Source organism: Ornithodoros turicata, unplaced genomic scaffold (assembly GCF_037126465.1).
Source record: "Ornithodoros turicata isolate Travis unplaced genomic scaffold, ASM3712646v1 Chromosome28, whole genome shotgun sequence".
Classification (NCBI taxonomy): domain Eukaryota; kingdom Metazoa; phylum Arthropoda; class Arachnida; order Ixodida; family Argasidae; genus Ornithodoros; species Ornithodoros turicata.
Genome location: NW_026999351.1, coordinates 1,503,129 through 1,521,630, shown reverse-complemented (window position 1 = coordinate 1,521,630; position 18,502 = coordinate 1,503,129).

Sequence of the window (18,502 nt, the reverse complement as noted above, 5' to 3'; positions counted from 1 at the left end):
AGAAATACATCTCTTTTATTTACACGTCGTCGTCGTCGTCCTCTAGCTCCGAACTGCGTTCCCAATACAGATTATCCAGACTAAAGGTGGACTTTTTTCTCGTCAGTCTGTCCGCCGCTAAGATGCGGTCGAGCGTCTTCATCTTGTCCTGACACATTTCTTGACGTGCTTGCAACCATTCCAGGCGGTGGACTTGAAAAGCTTCCTCCACGATGCCACGAATAAATTCGCGAAGTTCTTCGTTTTTTGTCTTTTCCTGGCGACGGCGAGAAGCGCAGGAGAATAAACCACACATGGTGTTTTCCAAGTATTGGTCTGAATGATAACGCGCGGATAGCGCGCTCTCCCTTTATACGGCGCTTCCAAATAAAAAACGTAAAGAAATCGGCGTCAGAACGAAAGCGAATCCACCACCACCACCACCACCGTGCTCGAAGCGCATGCGCGAGACGTGAAGGGCGACGAGACCAAAACCGAAACGTCCGACGGCAGACGTGGTGGCGCTGCGAGCGCGCGAGACGTGAAGGGCGACGAGACCAAAACCGAAACGTCTGACGGAAGACGTGGTGGCGCTGCGAGCGGGCGCGTGTGACGTATGCTCCGCGGAGAGGGCGCCAGATTCAGTTTTCTGTTTGCCTCTCGTCGGGTGCGGACGTCTGGCGCGTCGCTCGTATCGTGGCCGTTGATGTGCTGGTGAACTCTTTAGTCATGTAAAGAAGATGGAGGGCGGTGTGTGTGTGTGTGCACACAGATATGCTTGGATGTCGGTGAGTTGTCGTTTTAATACTTCTTCTGTTGTCGCGTTTACCTACCCCCTAACTGCGATTACTTGTCAGCGTGTATTGGAGTAGTGTATGTTTGTCGATTTACCTTGTTGCGATTAGCAGAAAGTCTTCCCCTTGTTGTTATTATTCTTGTCCGTGCATGCCCAAACATGTTCGCAATTCCCTTGTACGCCATTCTGTCAATGACCCTTGTTGCTATACTCGTCGGTGCATGCCCGCACATATTCGCGATGGTGAAAATTTTGTGTGTGTGTGTGCCTGTTTTCGCGCGTGTTTTCCCCTCGTTAGCACTTTTTTGTTTTGTTTCTTTCTGCATTCCACGGAAGTCCCCATGATGACAGCGGTGCTGCCACCTGACGTGATGCTTTCCGACCTGCCTGGTGTGACGCTTTGCAAATGGCGGCGCCCATGGGCTGATGCTGTTACCGAACCTGGACTGGCACATTAATGAATTGAATGTGTATAGTAATGACTTGAATTATTAAATGAGTTTAGAAAGTGCATTTATGCGTATGTGCGCTTCTTTTCGTGTGTCTCATTATAGAATAACACGACTTAACGATAATTTGATATTTTCCTCCTCTCTCTCTCTCGTTGGAATGAATAGTAATTGAATTTATTAATTGAAAATTATATTCTACGCTCTATTATCACATTCTTATGCGTGTATGAGCAATTTTAAGTGAAAAAATCGAAAACAAATTTGGTGGGGGTGCAAATTGCAAAATTGGGGGTAACAGGGGGGTGAGAGAGGAGGAAGGTGTCATGTTGCTCGTTAAGTCGTGTTTATCCAATACTGCTAGTACTAATGTCAGAGATATGCAAAAGCTATGACCGAGGTGTGTAACTAACGTGGAAGTTCAAAATCAATACCTCAGTTTCGAGCATTATACAGTGAATGCTCTTTCAGTCAAACGTCACATTAGCTTAAACTTATGGTCAACTCAAACACACCATCGTGCACAGGAATATTCACTCTGTTGTAAAGTGCAGTCCACTAGTCGAATCACTGCTTTGCTCAAACAAGAAGTGCTGGATACTGGCTGTTGTAGTCACTAAGTGTTCAATGTAGCACAGAGTAAAGTACACCTAAGAAATAGGTATTACAGTGTATAAGCAAATACTGAAAACTGTTTAGTTATACTGTGGTACAAAGCTTTGCTATTAATGCGATACTCTGGCGATACCTTCTTCTGACGGTGATGAAGCACTTTCACTTGTTTGCGAGGCACGGTGCCACATTAATGTCATTCCAGAGCATATGACTGCAGTGTCCACAGTCTGTGAAATTAGGATTTAAAAAATTGTGAAAATGAGAGCAACAAATTTGAAAACACAGTCTCTACATGCATATACGTGCAGTGAATTTCCTTCAAGTCAAAATGAATTGAGCAGAAGTCTATTTTGATTAGTCACATTGTCATGAACAATGTAGCATAACTCTACCATAATGTCCACTACATAGATCAAGAACATCTGTTGGACGACTATAGCTCTGAGCCCGAGCATATCACCTCACTGGTGAAAGTGATCATGAAGCGGTTCCTGCTGTTGAGGCTGCATGAACTGTCCTGCAAGATAACGGAGAAATCGCAGTAGACCTACATCATGAGCAAGCTGACAAAACAAGCGCTCTTCATGAACCAGTGAGGCGGAGGTCACGGCAAGACCAATAAACGAGTTCAATCAGTCATGTTCGTTACATGTGCAAATTCTCCTTTAATATTTAGGCGACAAGCGTCCTACGTTTACTCAGAATTTTATCTACAACTCTAATAGCACCTATCACCTTTAAGGCATCCCATTTTCCTGTGTCTGTATGTCTGCTTAGTGAAGAACGTCGAGCTCAATCGAGGTCACATATCAACCCGGATCACCGTTCATGCATTTTTCAATATGACAGAGTAGCTTACAATATCTAAACTTCTTGCACAGACCAAGTTATATCGGTAACACGCGCTGAAAATTTGAGTATTTACGTTCCATCCCCGTAAGAAATTACTCAGCGTAAGTGTTTACAGACATTATTTGTCATGCTAGCACAACCTGCGGTTGAAACGGGTATACGAGACCTGATATAAAAGGCTAGCATGGCGTTGCAGCGTACAATATTTGGAGAGGCACATTCGGAAGGCAGAAAAACGAATACGTACCTGCACCAGCTGCCATTTTTGTTTTTGGTTTTGTGAATTGACATGGTTATGTGGTGCTCATGCACTTCCGGTCGGCTTCGGCTACTACAATACGGCGAAGCCCGCGCTTTGTCGTTGAGGAGGAAAGTCCCTCCGTTCAACTCCTTTGCTCTCTCCCATTTTCCTCCTCAGGCCTTTGCTTCTAGCGTCTCCTTATGATTTCTATGCTATCAGCTAACTCAGGCGTCGTCGTTGTCATCGCGTTCCGTTAGGAGAGCAGCAGTGACGAACATTTTTATTCTAAACGCATCTGCCTCACCAGCAAAGTTGGATGACTGGCGCTGATGATATGGAACAGTCGCTGGCCTCGAAGCTCGTGTTTGCGGTGATCGCCGCGGTAACTGTTACAAGCTTACGCTTGTCCCATCCTACAGTTGGCAATACAAATTTTTCAAATCATGCTCTAGCCAGCTCGCTAGGACCGTACTGCACTCTGCAGCGGTTCTCCCCTACAGACTGTTGTTATCTAGCTTGTAGGACTGTAACGTAAAGTTAGTGTCTGTCCAAAGGGGACTACCTCCATAGGTAGCTCTCCTGCTTGATGAGAATACACACTTTCAAATCAGCATCGCTTACGGTGCTGTTCCGGGAAGATCATTTCCTGAACTTTCAAATTTGGATCCGTCGTTGGCGGCTGGCTTTCGGTGGCCCAGACTTCGGAGACGCAGCTATATTCCAGGCTGTCAGGGCAGGGCTTCGTAGCCACATTGTCCGTGAGCAAGCACCGTATGGTCTTGTGGAGTGTATTCTTACTTTCAATATATGTAATACCATATCTTGCCTCCCTGGTTCATATATACCGAATCATCTACCACCCGAGTACGTTTCCGTATCCTGCTCGTCTGCGCGTGTGTAACAGTGGGCTTGTTTATCCGTGCATCCCTGTACCCGCGTCATGTGCCCTTGCATCGTAATACGGAGCTCGTAAACTTTTTGGGTTAAACAGGCAGCGCCTTTCGTGGCAGGAACCATGTCAACTGCAGGTATTGAGGAGTACGAGCTATTTCAATTCCCTGAGGACAGGAATACTACGAATATGGACACGTGCCCAGGACCTGGGAGACACTCCCGAAGGCAGGGAATTATACCCAAGAACGCCCACGGCATTCTTCACAGGAATTGAAAAGGTGCGGAGCACGACGGGTGGGTGTTGACTAAAAGTAGTGCGCTTTTTTCTCTATTGATCTGTGCATTCGAAGCCCTACCGTAGCTCTGAATTACCTGGCGAACATTCCCGATAGCTTCCTCGTCAGTCAGGATGAGAGATAGGTCGTCTGCATACGCGAAAAGCGGTAATGCTGATATACCCGGAAGGCCAAGCATCCGGGATGCAACCGAGGATGCGAGGGACTCCAAAAAGCGGGCTAAACACTAGGGCATACAGTGACGGTGACAAGGGGCAGCCCTGGCGGACACCTACCTTTATGGGGAAGTTAGCACAGGCACCCCCATTGACATCAAATGACAGCTGACGCACCAGCATGCAGTGCTTGAAACCACGATATGATCTCGCGATCAAACCCAATCGCCTCCGACACACGATACATGTATTCATGAGGCACACGATCAAAGGCCTTCCTTTGGTCAAACGACACTAAAACACAAGGCTGCCGCCGACTATATGCCCAATACAAGGAGTCTCTTAAAGACTGCGTATGACAGACCGCTCAGGGACAGAACAAGTCTGGAAAGGAGGAATAACCGTACCAAGAACTGGAGAGATGCGTTGCAAAATCGCTTTTGATTAAATTTTGTAGTCAGTATTAAGCACTGAAACAGGACGATAGGCATTTGGGTCTTTTTTGGAAGCATCGTTGCACAACAAGGTGGCAATGCTCTCCCTCATGAACGGACAGAGGAGACGGCGTGCCAAGCATTGATTCAACAGAACTGTCAAAGGCCTTCGAAGAGTGGACCAGAAGCATTTATAAAATTCAGCTGAGAGACCATCGGAACCGCGAGACTTTCCTGTGTAATAATAATTAATAATTGGGGGTTTACGTCGCGAGACAACTGAGACTTTCCTGTGTCAAGAGCTTTGACGGCAGCAGTATATTCGTCCTCAGAGAACGGAGCTGCACTGAGCTCGATACGTCGTGCGTCCGGCAAAAGGGCTTGACCCTCGATGTCGGCAGGCTGCACGGAGTCAAAAACCGCCATCAAATGATCAAGCAGTAGTGATCGAACTCCATCACGGTGCTCCTGAACCGAACCGTCGGTTGCAACAAGTTGTTCGATGACACAGGGATTACACACGCATCACAGTCAGGGCGCATCGCGTTATAACGCACACGTTATCCTTTCTACGTTGCATTGCGAGTGTATTCGAAATAACCAATATTGAGCATGGAATATACGAGCTTCCTGCAACCTACGAGACCCACGAAGACCAACCCATTTAGAGAGCCTTTAAATGTGCACTTAGGGAAACCCGCAATTTTTTTTTTTCGCTGTGGTGTGTTCTATAAAGAATAAAATGAGCTTCCACGAAAGGAGGATTACCGCAGCTGACGTACTGAGCACGCGCAAAGCCTCTGTTCCGCACTCATTTCAAAAATCATCTCCCCGTGAAAACAGCGCATCGCAGATCGAGAGAACGTCGTCATGTATCCCAATAAACCGCAAACGTCTACCGGACGTCAATGAAAAATTCAAACGTCTACATCCAAAAGCAACATCTCATCGATATCCATCGTACGGACAGCAAGTACGTTAGAGAAGTTGGAGGTCTAAGGAACGTACACTGTACCCTGATTTCAGACGTCTAGTGTGCGTCCATTCTTATGTGCATTGAATGTCCGATACAGGGTGTCCACGCTAAGTGTGAACAGATTTTTTAAAAATATATCACTTTTTCCGAGATGAAATCAATTGCAATATAGCATATGCCGAAGGGCACTCCCTAGGGGGGCATTAACAGACTCCTAAGGCAATGTCTTAATTAACTTTCAATAATTAACTTTTTAATTATAAAAGCTACGAAGTTGCTCCAATGAGAACATCTGATCTCTTCGGTCACCAGATACCAAAGCCGTTTTCTGAACAAAAATCCGTTCGATAGATCGTCCGCAAAAAAATCGTGAAGGAACGCCATATTATTTCTTTATTTTATTCATTGCGCATCTCTAGAGACGCGTCTTTCCTTCGCCCCCAATACGAGAGGATGAAAGAGCACACTATCGCCTCTTGCGTCCTGGAAAAAGATTAAAAGAAAACAGAAAGTGCAGCCCAAGATAAGGGCAGTCGCGATAGAGTCACCCGATAGGTTTGTGTTTTTGTTTTGTTTCCGCAAGTTAAAGCTAACCTTCGACGCATGAGGCGGCACTGTGCTCTTTCACTCTCTCACACTGGGGGTAAAAGAAAGCCGCTTCTTTGAAGATGCACAATAAAAAAATGGCGTTCCTTCACGATTTTTTTGCGGACGATCTACCCAACGGATTTTTGTTCTGAAAACGGTTTTGGTATCTGATGACCGAAGAGATCAGATGTTCTCATTGGAGCAACTTCGTAGCTTTTATAATTAAAAAGTGAATTATTGAAAGTTAATTAAGACATTGCCTTAGGAGTCTATTAGGGAGTGCCCCTCTGGGGAGTGCCGTTCAGCATATGCTATATCGCAATTGATTTCATCTCAGAAAAAGTGATTGATATATTTTTAAAAAATCTGTTCACACTTAGCGTGGACACCCTGTATGTTGTGCACATGTGTTGTAAACATAAAGATGTTTGCCGTCGAGACGGTGAATGGGAAATGTTGCTATCTAGTTTGATCTCCAGTGCGAAAAAGAGCGGAAAAACGTCGAAATTAAAACAATAACAATTACATTAAAAATAAAATAAACAATTAAGGTAAATAAAAAATACTATATTTAATCTGTCGTCGTACCAGTTGTCCCTTAACTGGCAAAAATAAAGTCTCTCTCTGTGTGACGAATCGATCTCCCTGTTCTTTTATTTGCTTTTATCCGTTTCTTCTTTTTTTTAAGTTGCGAACGCCACGCATGGTTCTTCACGCAGTTTCGGTTTCCATCACTGATGAGTAGCTTTTTCCATTTTCTGCTATTTTGTGTTCAGTGACAAGTGAGTTAATTACAGCCACGCCAGGAACGTGGGAACCTAAAATGCCGCCTTTTGAAGCTTCTTTAGCCGTCCTCAACGTCTCGTGAAAGTATTAGCATAATTGTTGGTGGCAAAGGTGATATCGTCATGGTCATCCGTATCGTCGCTCGCCATTTCCTCTGCCATTTCCTCTCTCGCCCTCGCGCGTCTTTGTGCTTGGAAATCTGGCACTGATTAACAGAACAAATGCGTACATTTGGTATTGGTCTTACTCTGTGTTCGTTGCATAGTTTTGTAGCATGTGAATATGTCCGGTGAAGCCTATAAGCACTGTCATACTTATTCAAAACGCCTTGCTGTTTGTAGACGGTGTATCATACCAATATTAGCTTGATATAACTTTCGAGCACAACAAAGTTAATATGGGCTGCATAATTATTGACATACGACTTCAGACAACTGTGTCGCGATTGTATATTTTAACACGTGGGATACTTTGTGATCCGGAAAGTATCAAAGTACAAAGTTGTATGTGCTACGTTTCAAGCAATTTCAGTGAGATTTGTGTTGGAAGTATTTGTTCTCCAGTGTATTGAAAGAACTGTGACTCAAAACTGTGCTTCGTTGAATTACTACTACCCCGAAACTACTACTACAAAAGATTGAAAAATTGTGAAATTTGTGCTGCTCCTCAGGTGAAATTAAAAATACTTCTTGTATCATAATGCACGGCATGTACAGTATACAGGGGTTGTCGCATAGAACATCCGATGGACATCCATATACGCTTCGGATGTATATCTATTGGAGGGGCGAAACGTCCAGCTGGAGTATCTCTGCAACGAACCAGCAACGTGATCTGGACAAGCATTCGATCGTCTATATACTACGTTTTTCAACGTAATTTGGATATATCTTGACATCCACTGGACATTATTTATCGGCCCTCAGATGGTAACGTAGACGACTTTTTGTGCTTTTTAGATAAGCTGCTATCTTTTGCAAATGAGTGTCATTATACGAGGGGCGTTCGAGTCAAACCGGGAGTTTTCATTTTTCGCAAAAGTAAAATGAACTTAGAACAGAGAAATTAGTTTTATTTTTCAACGTAATCTCCTGCTGCACTAATGCACTTGTCCCAGCGTTTCAGGAGGGCTTGGAGGCCAGCAGCGTAGAAATCCTTACCGGTGCGTAGCAGCCATGATCGGACCGCATTCTTGACCTCGTCGTCGCAGCTGAAGTGGCAGCCCCCAAGGAACGCCTTCAGTGGACCGTAGAGACGGAAATGGCTAGGGGCGAGATCTGGAGTGTAAGGGGGATGTGGCAGCAACTCCCAGATAAGTTCCTGTAAGGTGCCTGTCGTGAGATGTGCGGTATGCGGGCGTGCATTGTCCTGTAGGAGGAGGACTCCTTTGGTGATGAGGCCCGGCTTTCCGAAACTGGAGGTGTTCATGAATGATAGTGTTCAGCGTTCCCACAGAAAGGTCCGTCTTTCGAGTAAGTTCAAGACATGTTATCCGTCGGTTCTTGAGGATCAGGCGCTCCAGAAGTTGGATGTTGTCAGGAACTCTGACACTGGGCTCTGAGCCGTCCCGGCCGGGATCGTCCTGCACTGATGTACGACCGTCTCGGAACCGCTTGCACCACTCAAACGCTTTGCTGCGGCTAAGTGTATCGTGGCCATACTGTGCCTGGGGTCTTCTGTGAATTTCAGATGACTTTACGCCTTAATTCACCAGACACTTCATGACAATTCGGTGTTTGATGTGCGCGCTCACCTTGTTGTCGGCCATCTTGTCCAGCACGTGTGTTCTGTTTTGCACAAACTTTGGACCACCACCTGGCAAACGCGGAGGTCTGTTGCGTGTGAAAATGCCGAAAAAGAAGTAGCGCGAGCCATTTTTACACTCAGGAGACAAAGTCCCGGTTTGACTTGAACACCCCTCGTACTATGGTCCTTGGGGGAGTCTTAAATATCAATATTCTGTTAAAAGATACAAAGAGCCGTGAGTTTTCCCTTCTTATTGATTCATACTTGTTTTCAAATGTTGTATCTTCTCCGACACGTATTACAGCTACCAGTGCGACACTTATCGACTTATTTGTTACAAATATACCTGCTGACGAGCTGATTGTCGGCACTATAGCAATTAGCGATCACCTACCCATTTTTCTTGCTGCCAACAGGCACCTTCAATCATCGAGAAAACGGTTTCCTCGTTTGGACCCCTTTGTTCCTCGACTGGATAAAGCCATGCACCTGTCCCCCTTGAGGTTGCTGTTAGTAACGTAGTCGAGAGCGTGATTAGAAAAAAAAACACAAGAAAATCAACGTTTATTCCAGACCCGCGGCCGTCCGACCGGCGGAAAAACGAAAAACGATCCAAAAAAAAAACGTTCGTCGCGCTCTCTCGAGCCCCGCCGTATCGTTCTCGTCTTCTCCTGTCGCTGATACTCCCCCTGCTGGCGATTAATTCCGTCCTCGCAAGTTTAGTCACTCTTAGTTTCATCAGTTTCATCATCGTTAGTGACGTAATCGTCCAGCCATGCTGGTCGTCGTCTTACACATCGTGTCGGTCCGGGTGGGGCAGAAGGCGGTGGCGTTGCGTGATGCACGTCGCTAGTCACGTCCGGGGTGGCGTGGTTTCTGTTGTTTGCATTGTCCACTCCGTGAGTTAATATGGTTGGAATGTCGAAAACGTTGTCTAGATCGGGTGGTTCGTTGAAGCGTTTTAGCTGCGTAGATGTCGCTGTACGGCTACTTTTCAGGCTGACTCCGGTGGTTGGTTCAATGGAGTATTGGCCGTTGACGATATCCGCTATTGTGTAGGGGCCGTTGTACAATGGCTCCGATTCGTTTTCGCGGGTGCAGGTGGTGTACCACACCTTGTTACCGATATCGAAATGAGGCGTACGGTGTCGATTATCGCAAGACCGTTTCATGTCGGTGAGGTACTTCGTCAGTGCGTCGTTGGCGTCGTCTTGTACTTGTTCTGCGTCAGGAATGTCATCTGGCGAGTCGATGTCCAGGTAGTTGTCAAATGTATTTCTTGGTGTGAAGTTGTACAAGAGCTCGAAGGGTGATGTGTCGAGTCCAACGTGTTTTTGGCAATTGACTTGGAATGTCGATTGCTTCAAGTATTTGCTTCAATGGTCCGTGTCTACGCCGATGTTTTTGCGCAGAGCTGAGAGGATCTTTCCATTGGCGCGTTCCACATGACAGTTTGTGTCCCAAGCGTATGGTATGGATAAAACATGCTTGATATGCCCCTCTGTGAGATATTTTGTTGCGGATTTCGTTACCATTACTTTGTCGTTGTCGGTGATTACGATTCTAGGATTGCCGAAAGTGTAAATGATTTCTTCGAGGAACTTGAGTAGGTGTTCCTTCGACTTATCATGTACGGCTCGAGTGATGATGTATCTGGTTGTCGTGTAGATGGCTGTAATGAAGTAACGGTTTGGGTCTGCCGTGTTGATTGGTCCGACGTGGTCCAAAGCAAGTTGCTCAAACGGAACTTTGGGTGGGTACCGAGGATGCAGAGTCCGTGGTTGAATTCCAGTCGGCGCATTGTACCTGGCACAGCTCTCGCATGCTGCTACGTATTCCCTGATGTCTTTCGCCATATGTTTCCAGTGGTACCGTCGCTGAATTTTCGTCAAAGTTCTTGTACAGTCGGCGTGTCCGTGTTTGTCGTGATAGCACTCGAGCACGGCTTGTCGCAAGCGTGCTGGCATTTCAACACGTAAAATCTCTTTGTCGTCTTTTGATGTAACGTGCATTAGCATCTGGTTGACGAGTCTGTAGTTCGCCGGGGTGGCTCTTTCCGTATCTTCGAGTCGCTCGATGATGTCTTTTAAGGGCGGGTCGCTGCGTTGAGCATTGGTCAATGTCGAGTCCTCTGCTCGCAGGACGAACACATTGTTGACGGGTGCGAGGATTCGCGACAACGTGTCCGCTGGGACGTTTGAATTGCCGGATGTGTGCTTAATCGTGAAGTGATACAATGCCAAATCGATGATGATTCGCGCAAACCGTCGATTTGGGTTCTTCTTGGACATCAGGTTTGCTACGGCCCAGTTGTCCGTGAATAAATCAAAATGAGGTAATCCCTGTAGGTATTTGTGAAAGCGTTCAGTGACTTCTGACAGCGATTCCTGCCTGCCTAGATTGGCTGCACGTTGCTCATGGAAAGGATGAAAGGGGGTCCTGGTCGAAAAACAGAAATAAATGCGTAAAAAACGTGACCAAGACATCTTGCATTCTTTTTAGTGGCTACCTATAATTTTGTAGCATATTAGGACCTCGAACTGGTTCCCAACCGGTTTACAGCCTATGAACCGGTTAATCAAACCGATATATGTTAACCCCGGAGCTGAACCGGAACCGAACCTTTATGGCCGAACCCGAACCCGAAACACACCGAAAAACGGTCGACGCTCTGCTTCAAAGACATTCGGAATATCAACTCTGGCACAGGGACTAAGGCTTCGCCTGTGCCTCTCCCCTAGCGGTATGCGGTGACGACGACGCTTGAGTTTCGAAAACTGAAATACCAATGTTGACTACAGTGATATGAGGGGTGTGCAATCTCTTATGTCAAAGAGTAAGAACTATCGTTGTGGAGGTATATTTAAACACTAAGACGATGATTTTGAAACAGTTTCTGAGTTAATCGGCATGAGAGTCGACACAGGCTGAATGTATATTGAGCAGAATAGCGAAACCACCAGATAATAGGTTAGCTGACGCCCTAGAAACTGATGCACTCTGGCAAAATACTGAGGCGCGTCGTCACCATGTCTGGGTGAACATGTAAATAGTACTCACAAAATTCAATGAAAGCACGGACACAGTAACTTTCGTGTAATACACCGGTTATTAGAATGAACACGACGTAGATAAGCTTTGCGTTGTCAACTCCAGCTATTGTCGTATTCAACGATAGGACAGCATATCGGGAGCAGACTTTGCAGAGAGTTGGCATATTTTTGTTACATTTCCGTTACATCCGCTCCCAACGCGCAATAGGGCAGTGTACCGCCTCAGCAGCGGTGAATGGCCCACCTCACCATCATGCAATGTATGTGTGTCCAATGTATCCAATGTATGTTCTAACATTTATTTTTTGGTGAAACGCAGCTATTACCCGAAACAATATATACGTACAACTTTTGTATTGCCAACGTTTCAAACACAGTGTTGTAATGTGGTTGACGATATCGGGAGAAAAGAGACTTCCGAAATGCCGCTTTCAGCTTGAACATACCGGATGTGTCACGAATCACTCTCGGCTGCATAGTGCGTACACAGGTGGCGCTATTCAAAGGTCTTCTTTTCAGTGAGCATTCTTGAGACATCGGTTCAGTATGAAGCGGTGAGTGACTCATCTGCTACGCTCATTCACTAAGTAGAGTGAGTTCCTAACTCCTAAGCTCTACACAGGAAGCTTTCTGGAGCTAGCGGTGGGGTTGGCACATGACAGTTAACAGCGAAGACGACAAAGGTAACACAAACGCAGCCAGCGAATGTGAAACTGTAAACCTTTGTCATGACCAACCTTTAAACACGAAAATTTGTTGAAACGTAAGTTCCGCGCTCCCTGTCCGTCCATGTGTTCCTTTCTTCGTCTTTACCGGTGCCTCTGTAAACTTGTCCTTGCGTCTGGTTTTTACTCGATTGGTATTAGTAGTACATTCCTACCGAAATTATGTCCAACACTACATGGTCGATTTGTAATATGGTGCCTTCAATGCCAAAAGCAACGGTCTAGTTGCAAGTAGTCGCAGTCCTGGTGATCTCCCAAGGAAATTCGAGCGAAGATCCTCAGAATGCAGAGGACTTGAAACGGAGCTTTTTGGGTCGTCGTTTTCCGCAGTTGTTAATACGTTCCTGATCAATTGACTAAGAAATAGATCTGACTGACCTGCAGTGCGACACACCGATAAGAACAAGGCCCACGAGACAGTCGAGTGCTGAAATACTTGCGTTAACCAGCGACACGATACAATGCCTCCGTGCAACCGTCATCAGAGCGAGAGATGTGAAACCGGCGTAGTTCGCTCGCGGAGAGGATGACCGTCGTGGGCAAGCTTCCATTGAATACTCGAATGGCGGGCGTCCAGAGAGTCAAACCGAACCCGAACCGAACACCGTTATTAACCGTTATGTTTGGCCGAACCGGAACTGAACCGGAACTGAACCGAACCGAAAGAGTCGACGCCATCTTCGAGCTGAACCGGTAAAAAAATTCCCTTTTGGCGGTTCAAATAACGGTTCACACGGAATTAAGTGCGAAACTTTGCATGTTGTGCATGAACACGAAAACTATTTTTCGTATTTTTTCTTCATTTACTAGCTTCGTAGGCTTCGTCTTGCTTGCCGAAAAAGTCGTGCCCCTCAACAATGATCTGGATAGTCACGAAATAGCACTAGGACGAAATAGCACTAGTCACTAGGAAGTCACGAAATAGCAACGGATAGTAGCTGAAAACGGTTAGGACTCTAATGTCTAAGACATACATATGAATATGTATAATAATTAGGGATCTATGACAGTTTTGGGTAGCAGTGAGTAAGTAATATATATTGAAATAATATACTAATCAGACTCAGCTATAGGTGACCTTTAGCAACTGCCCGGCGTGTGTACTCAACGGCGCACGCAATGGCAGAAACGTCACTTGGAGGTAGGCATGTGCGCCTCCGCGCCACGCTGCTCCGCCCGTAAGTTTCATTACACCGCCGCTGCCGTTTCCAAACCGACACGCCGAGAACCTCTTCGCGCCTGTTTTCGGACGCGAAAGCGCGCATTGCAGCCCCCACGCGAAGTCCAATTTGCTTTTGTTGATGGCGAGGACGGTAGGTTGCGGCTTTGGCTGTTCTTGACCTGTGTTTGTTCGCGCCGCGAACGCCGCCTCCACCGGTGGTGAAATCGGCATGACGCCTGCTCAGCTTAAAGTCCCATCGGCACACAGGTCTACTTAGAGCACACCAGAGACCCATTCTCCGGCGCCGTCCAATCAGTCGCTCCTCATCGGACGGGCGATGACAAAGTAATCGTGCCCAAAAAGAGCAAATGCGCCTGTTTCTGTTTCTGGGCGCTGCGTTTGTTTTTCTCTACATTACCCACGTTCTAAAGACGCCGCTTTTGCTGTCGTCTGAACGCTGTGCGCCGTGGCAGATCACGACATGGAATTGCTGCTGGAAAGGGTTAATGACTTTAGTTGTCTCTACGGCAAAAGCGACCCGAACTACAGAGACCTGCTTGAAGGAGTCGACTTGGGGATTAATAGGGAAATAGTTAATAGTCACAGAAAATGGTTAAAAATTGGGCTGTTCGGTGGAGCATATTTTAAAAGCAATAAAACCCTCATGCCGGGAAACAAGTCAAAAGACGACACGACGCACAAGCACAGACTGACGAACAAGGATTTATTATTCTCAAACCTGCTACTTTATATCCTGAACCAACAACGCCCTCTTCCGCAAGGTTCGCTATCTCACCCTCAGCCTACCTAGTGGCTTTACCTTTATCAAAAGCACAAAACTTACCTTGCGTCCTTCCTGTCTGAACCTCCTAAAAACTCCTCGACTTGAGCAGTTAGCAGCACTGAAGGCACTGCTAATAAAGGCACTGTGCTGATGTAGTACCGGGATCGGCTTGCTGCACATTTATCCTGCCCAAGGCATCGTAGATATATATCGCATATAACGTCGTGAGCAACGGTTCTGTTCTGGCAACTTATCCGAAGCTGAGAGCGACAATCCCGCACGGGTAGCATTTGTGTGTAGTTTTATGAGTCTATTCACAAATAAACCATAAAAAAATGTTGGAGATACTGTGTGTCCTTCCGCATTTGGTTCAATTTGGAACTGGCAGCGACAGTGTCTCGCATGTTTCTCACCACTGATGACCTCCTCTCGTGGGTCGTCCTCCCGATTTTCCAGATCTTCCAACCGATCTTGCGGCGTTTCTCATTGGCGCGGAGTGATGCGAAAACTCGTCTTGCTCTAAAACTGACTAAAGAGCGAATTATAAAATGTTTCATGCCGATGACGCTTGTGCTGCCACACCCTTGATCTGGACGGGAGTAGGGCTAGAACGATTCTTAATAATTTAAGAAAATAACCGTAAGGGAGGCAGATGTGGGGCTTTTAGAGGAGAAAAAAAAATATTACGATTCGATCATCTGCCGGTCTCTCGGGTGGAACGTATGTGGTAACTCTATCCCCGCTTCGTTTACGAGTATCGGTGACGCTGACAACCAGCAGGGCGCTGGCTGTTATTGTTCCTGTCCGCCATTTTCTGTCTTTGTCAAAACCTGTCTCAGCCTCAAGAGTATCACTGGCAGGATTCTTAATAATTTAACCACGTAATAAATAAATGTTTATTAGTTCGAAAAGTACCCACTAGCGGGCAGATTCGTGACTCTATAGAGGAGAAAGAAGCATTATGATTTAGTTCTCTGCCTGGCTGTGTGTGTGTGTTGGCACGTATGTCTCGTTCTGTTTTCGTGACTGTTGCTGCGGTGGAATGATTTGTTGTGTGCTTAGCCCTTATTGTTGTTAGCTATTGATGGTGTCCTTTTTTAGCATATTTTACTGTTGCTTTCACCGCTTTTGGCATTCTTCTGTCCCGATTATACGTGTTTTTTTCTCCTTGTTCTGTTCTGAGCTGTCGTAACCTGTCCCTACATGCCATGATGATGTCGGACCTAACGTCCCGGGATGTACAAAACTGGTGGCCAAAAGATACGGTGTCACCACATGGTTGTCATGCTTTGCAACTACGTAGTCACCTGTGTCTGTAACCACAGGTCAAGCGATGGTCAGCAGCCGTTCCGGACAGCTTTCTTCAAGATGGCGTTGTTGATCTTCAAATCCACCGCTTAAGTAACATAAACGTCTATACTATTCCGGAAAGCTTGCTCTTCACAGGGCACATGACACTGGCAGACTTCGTAGGAAATGCTAGCATACACAGGAATCCTGTTAAGGCAGCCAAACCAGCATTTTACTCTGTAACATTGCCTCATTTAGTAACAACAACGCAAAATAATTTTGTAACGCTCTGAACAAAAAGGATCGTCAACCAATAACTCTCACTGATGACAACAGCAAGGCTTTGAATCACTTTTCAGCTGCCGACGTCCTTAATGACTTATTTGCAAGTGTATTCTCACCTGTAGGTAACAGTGTCCTCATTACACCAGCAGCGGTAAATTTTACAGCCATGGACTCCATCGTTCCAGAACAGCTTAGCGTAGTCAAGGTGACAGACACACTAAAATTATCATCCCGTGCCTGCGTAGACAACGTCTTGACAAGCACTGAAAAGTAATCATCACTCATACTAACCAAAATATTTGAGCAATCCTTGGAGGCGGGCGAGTTACCTCATGCATGCAAAATTTAAAAGATCATCCTGTTTCACAAATTACGGAGTAAAAATCTTACGATAAACTACAGGCCGATATCACCAGTATTTTCGCAAGGCTTTCGATAAAGCTCCGCACAGTCGGTAAGGTTTCGCACAAAGTTATCTTTCCTTAACTTTGACCCTAATACTTTGTCCTGGATTTAATCTTTCTCCGAGTTAGTTGCCGCGCTAACTTTCGTATCTTCTGGCGTGTTACAAGGTTGAGACATCGTTCAGTTTTTGCCTTGTCTTATATACAGGGTGTTTCGCCGACGTACTTGCCAGAGGATTTTAAGGACTTTCGGCATTTACCTTCTGGAAACTTTTGCCATCATTGAGGAAGGCTTTGGACATTTTTTAATTGTGGCAACTTTTTTTCAAATGAACTTCGAAAATTGCCAAGTGACACTCACTTTTTACAGAAATACGATGTCTTCACCGAAGACCCAACAAAAACTATGCACAGTAACAACAGAAATAGTCGAAAAATAGAAAAGTAGTGGAAATGACGCTTTAGCCCCGTCTGCTTGATTTTCGAAGAGAAGCGCGTGCGAAATCTGCCTCTAGACGAGAGTGACCCCGCCTTTAATTGTCTTGGCTTCTGATGAGATGGTTGTGTTTTCTTTTCGATAAGTCGCTTGTCACCAGCATCAAGGTTAACGCGGCGCAAAAAAAGGTAAAACAAGATGCGGGAACACTTCCCCCTCTCCCTGTAAGCAACGTGCGCTTTTCTTTGCGACAATCAAGCAGGCAGGGCTAAAGCGAATTTTCACTGATTTCTTAGACTATTTCTGTTGAGATGCTGTGCATACTTTCGGTTGGGTGAGTGGTTACCGTGAAGGACTTCATATTTCCGTAAAATTTTCGAAGGCTACGTAATTGGCGAAAGTCCGACAATCCTCCGGCGAATACATAGCCAGTCAGAATTTTTTATCACCTTAGGTGAAACACCCTGTATATTAACGACTTATCTGACGGCATTGCCTGTCTATTCGACACTGCGCTGATGATTCTATAATTGATCAAGCTATAACCAGTCCTTCTGACGTTCGTTCCCTTCAGTCCGACCGCAACTCATTACAAGCATGGTGCTCGACGTGGTCAGTGGAACTGACATATGTAGACATTGAAGATTCACTCGTTCACGTAACTCGTCGCCCCATCCGATGTAGATTATTAACAATGATGCTCTCGAGTCTATTACATCTTTGAAGTACCTTGATACTCCTTGACTTGTTTTTTTTATATGTTTTTTTTATTACATTTGTTACACATTGCTGTATTACTTATTTGTGTAATAGTGAAGTTATTCCAAATCGTACGATGAACTTGCCACTCATGTAATCGACTCAAGATATTAGTGTGTTGCTTATGTATGATGCCTTCCTGGCCCTGATGGCATATAAATATTTTAATAACAGAATTCCCGCAGTAACTGAACCCACGTCCTAGAAGCCAACATTTGTTGGCAGTGCGCGGAAAAAAGTAAAAGCCGATAATTCGTCCTTTGAAAATATATTGAATGCCAAAATCGCTCTACCGTCAGACCTGCCATATTCTTCCGGATTTTTCTTTTCTCGGGACCTACGGCAACTAGAGAAAAAATACTTCTATGCTCGAACTGAGTCAGGCTACAACATATATAGTTTATTTTTCAATAAAAACCTCTGATGGTGTCCGGACCACCTTGCCTAAGTTGAGATGGAACACACACTTTAGACCGGCCTCATTTCACCACACAGACAGCCTACGTGCCCCCAGTCTACATGTCTACAGGGTGTTTCACGAAAATACCTTGGCTGAATAATTCGATAAAGACGCGTGGGACATCGGCTATGAACTGAGTAGTGAGCGGCTGATTTACATATGCTCATTAATGAAATAAACATCATAACTTTTAAATTTCACTTCGCACGCTTACGGAACCCTTTGTAGAGGACGATGGTATTCCTCTACATGAGCCCCGAGCGGCGATGATGGTATGCCACGGAGAGGCGATGACGGTGGCCTATCTCCATGGCCGCGCCGGTGGAACTCATGTAGA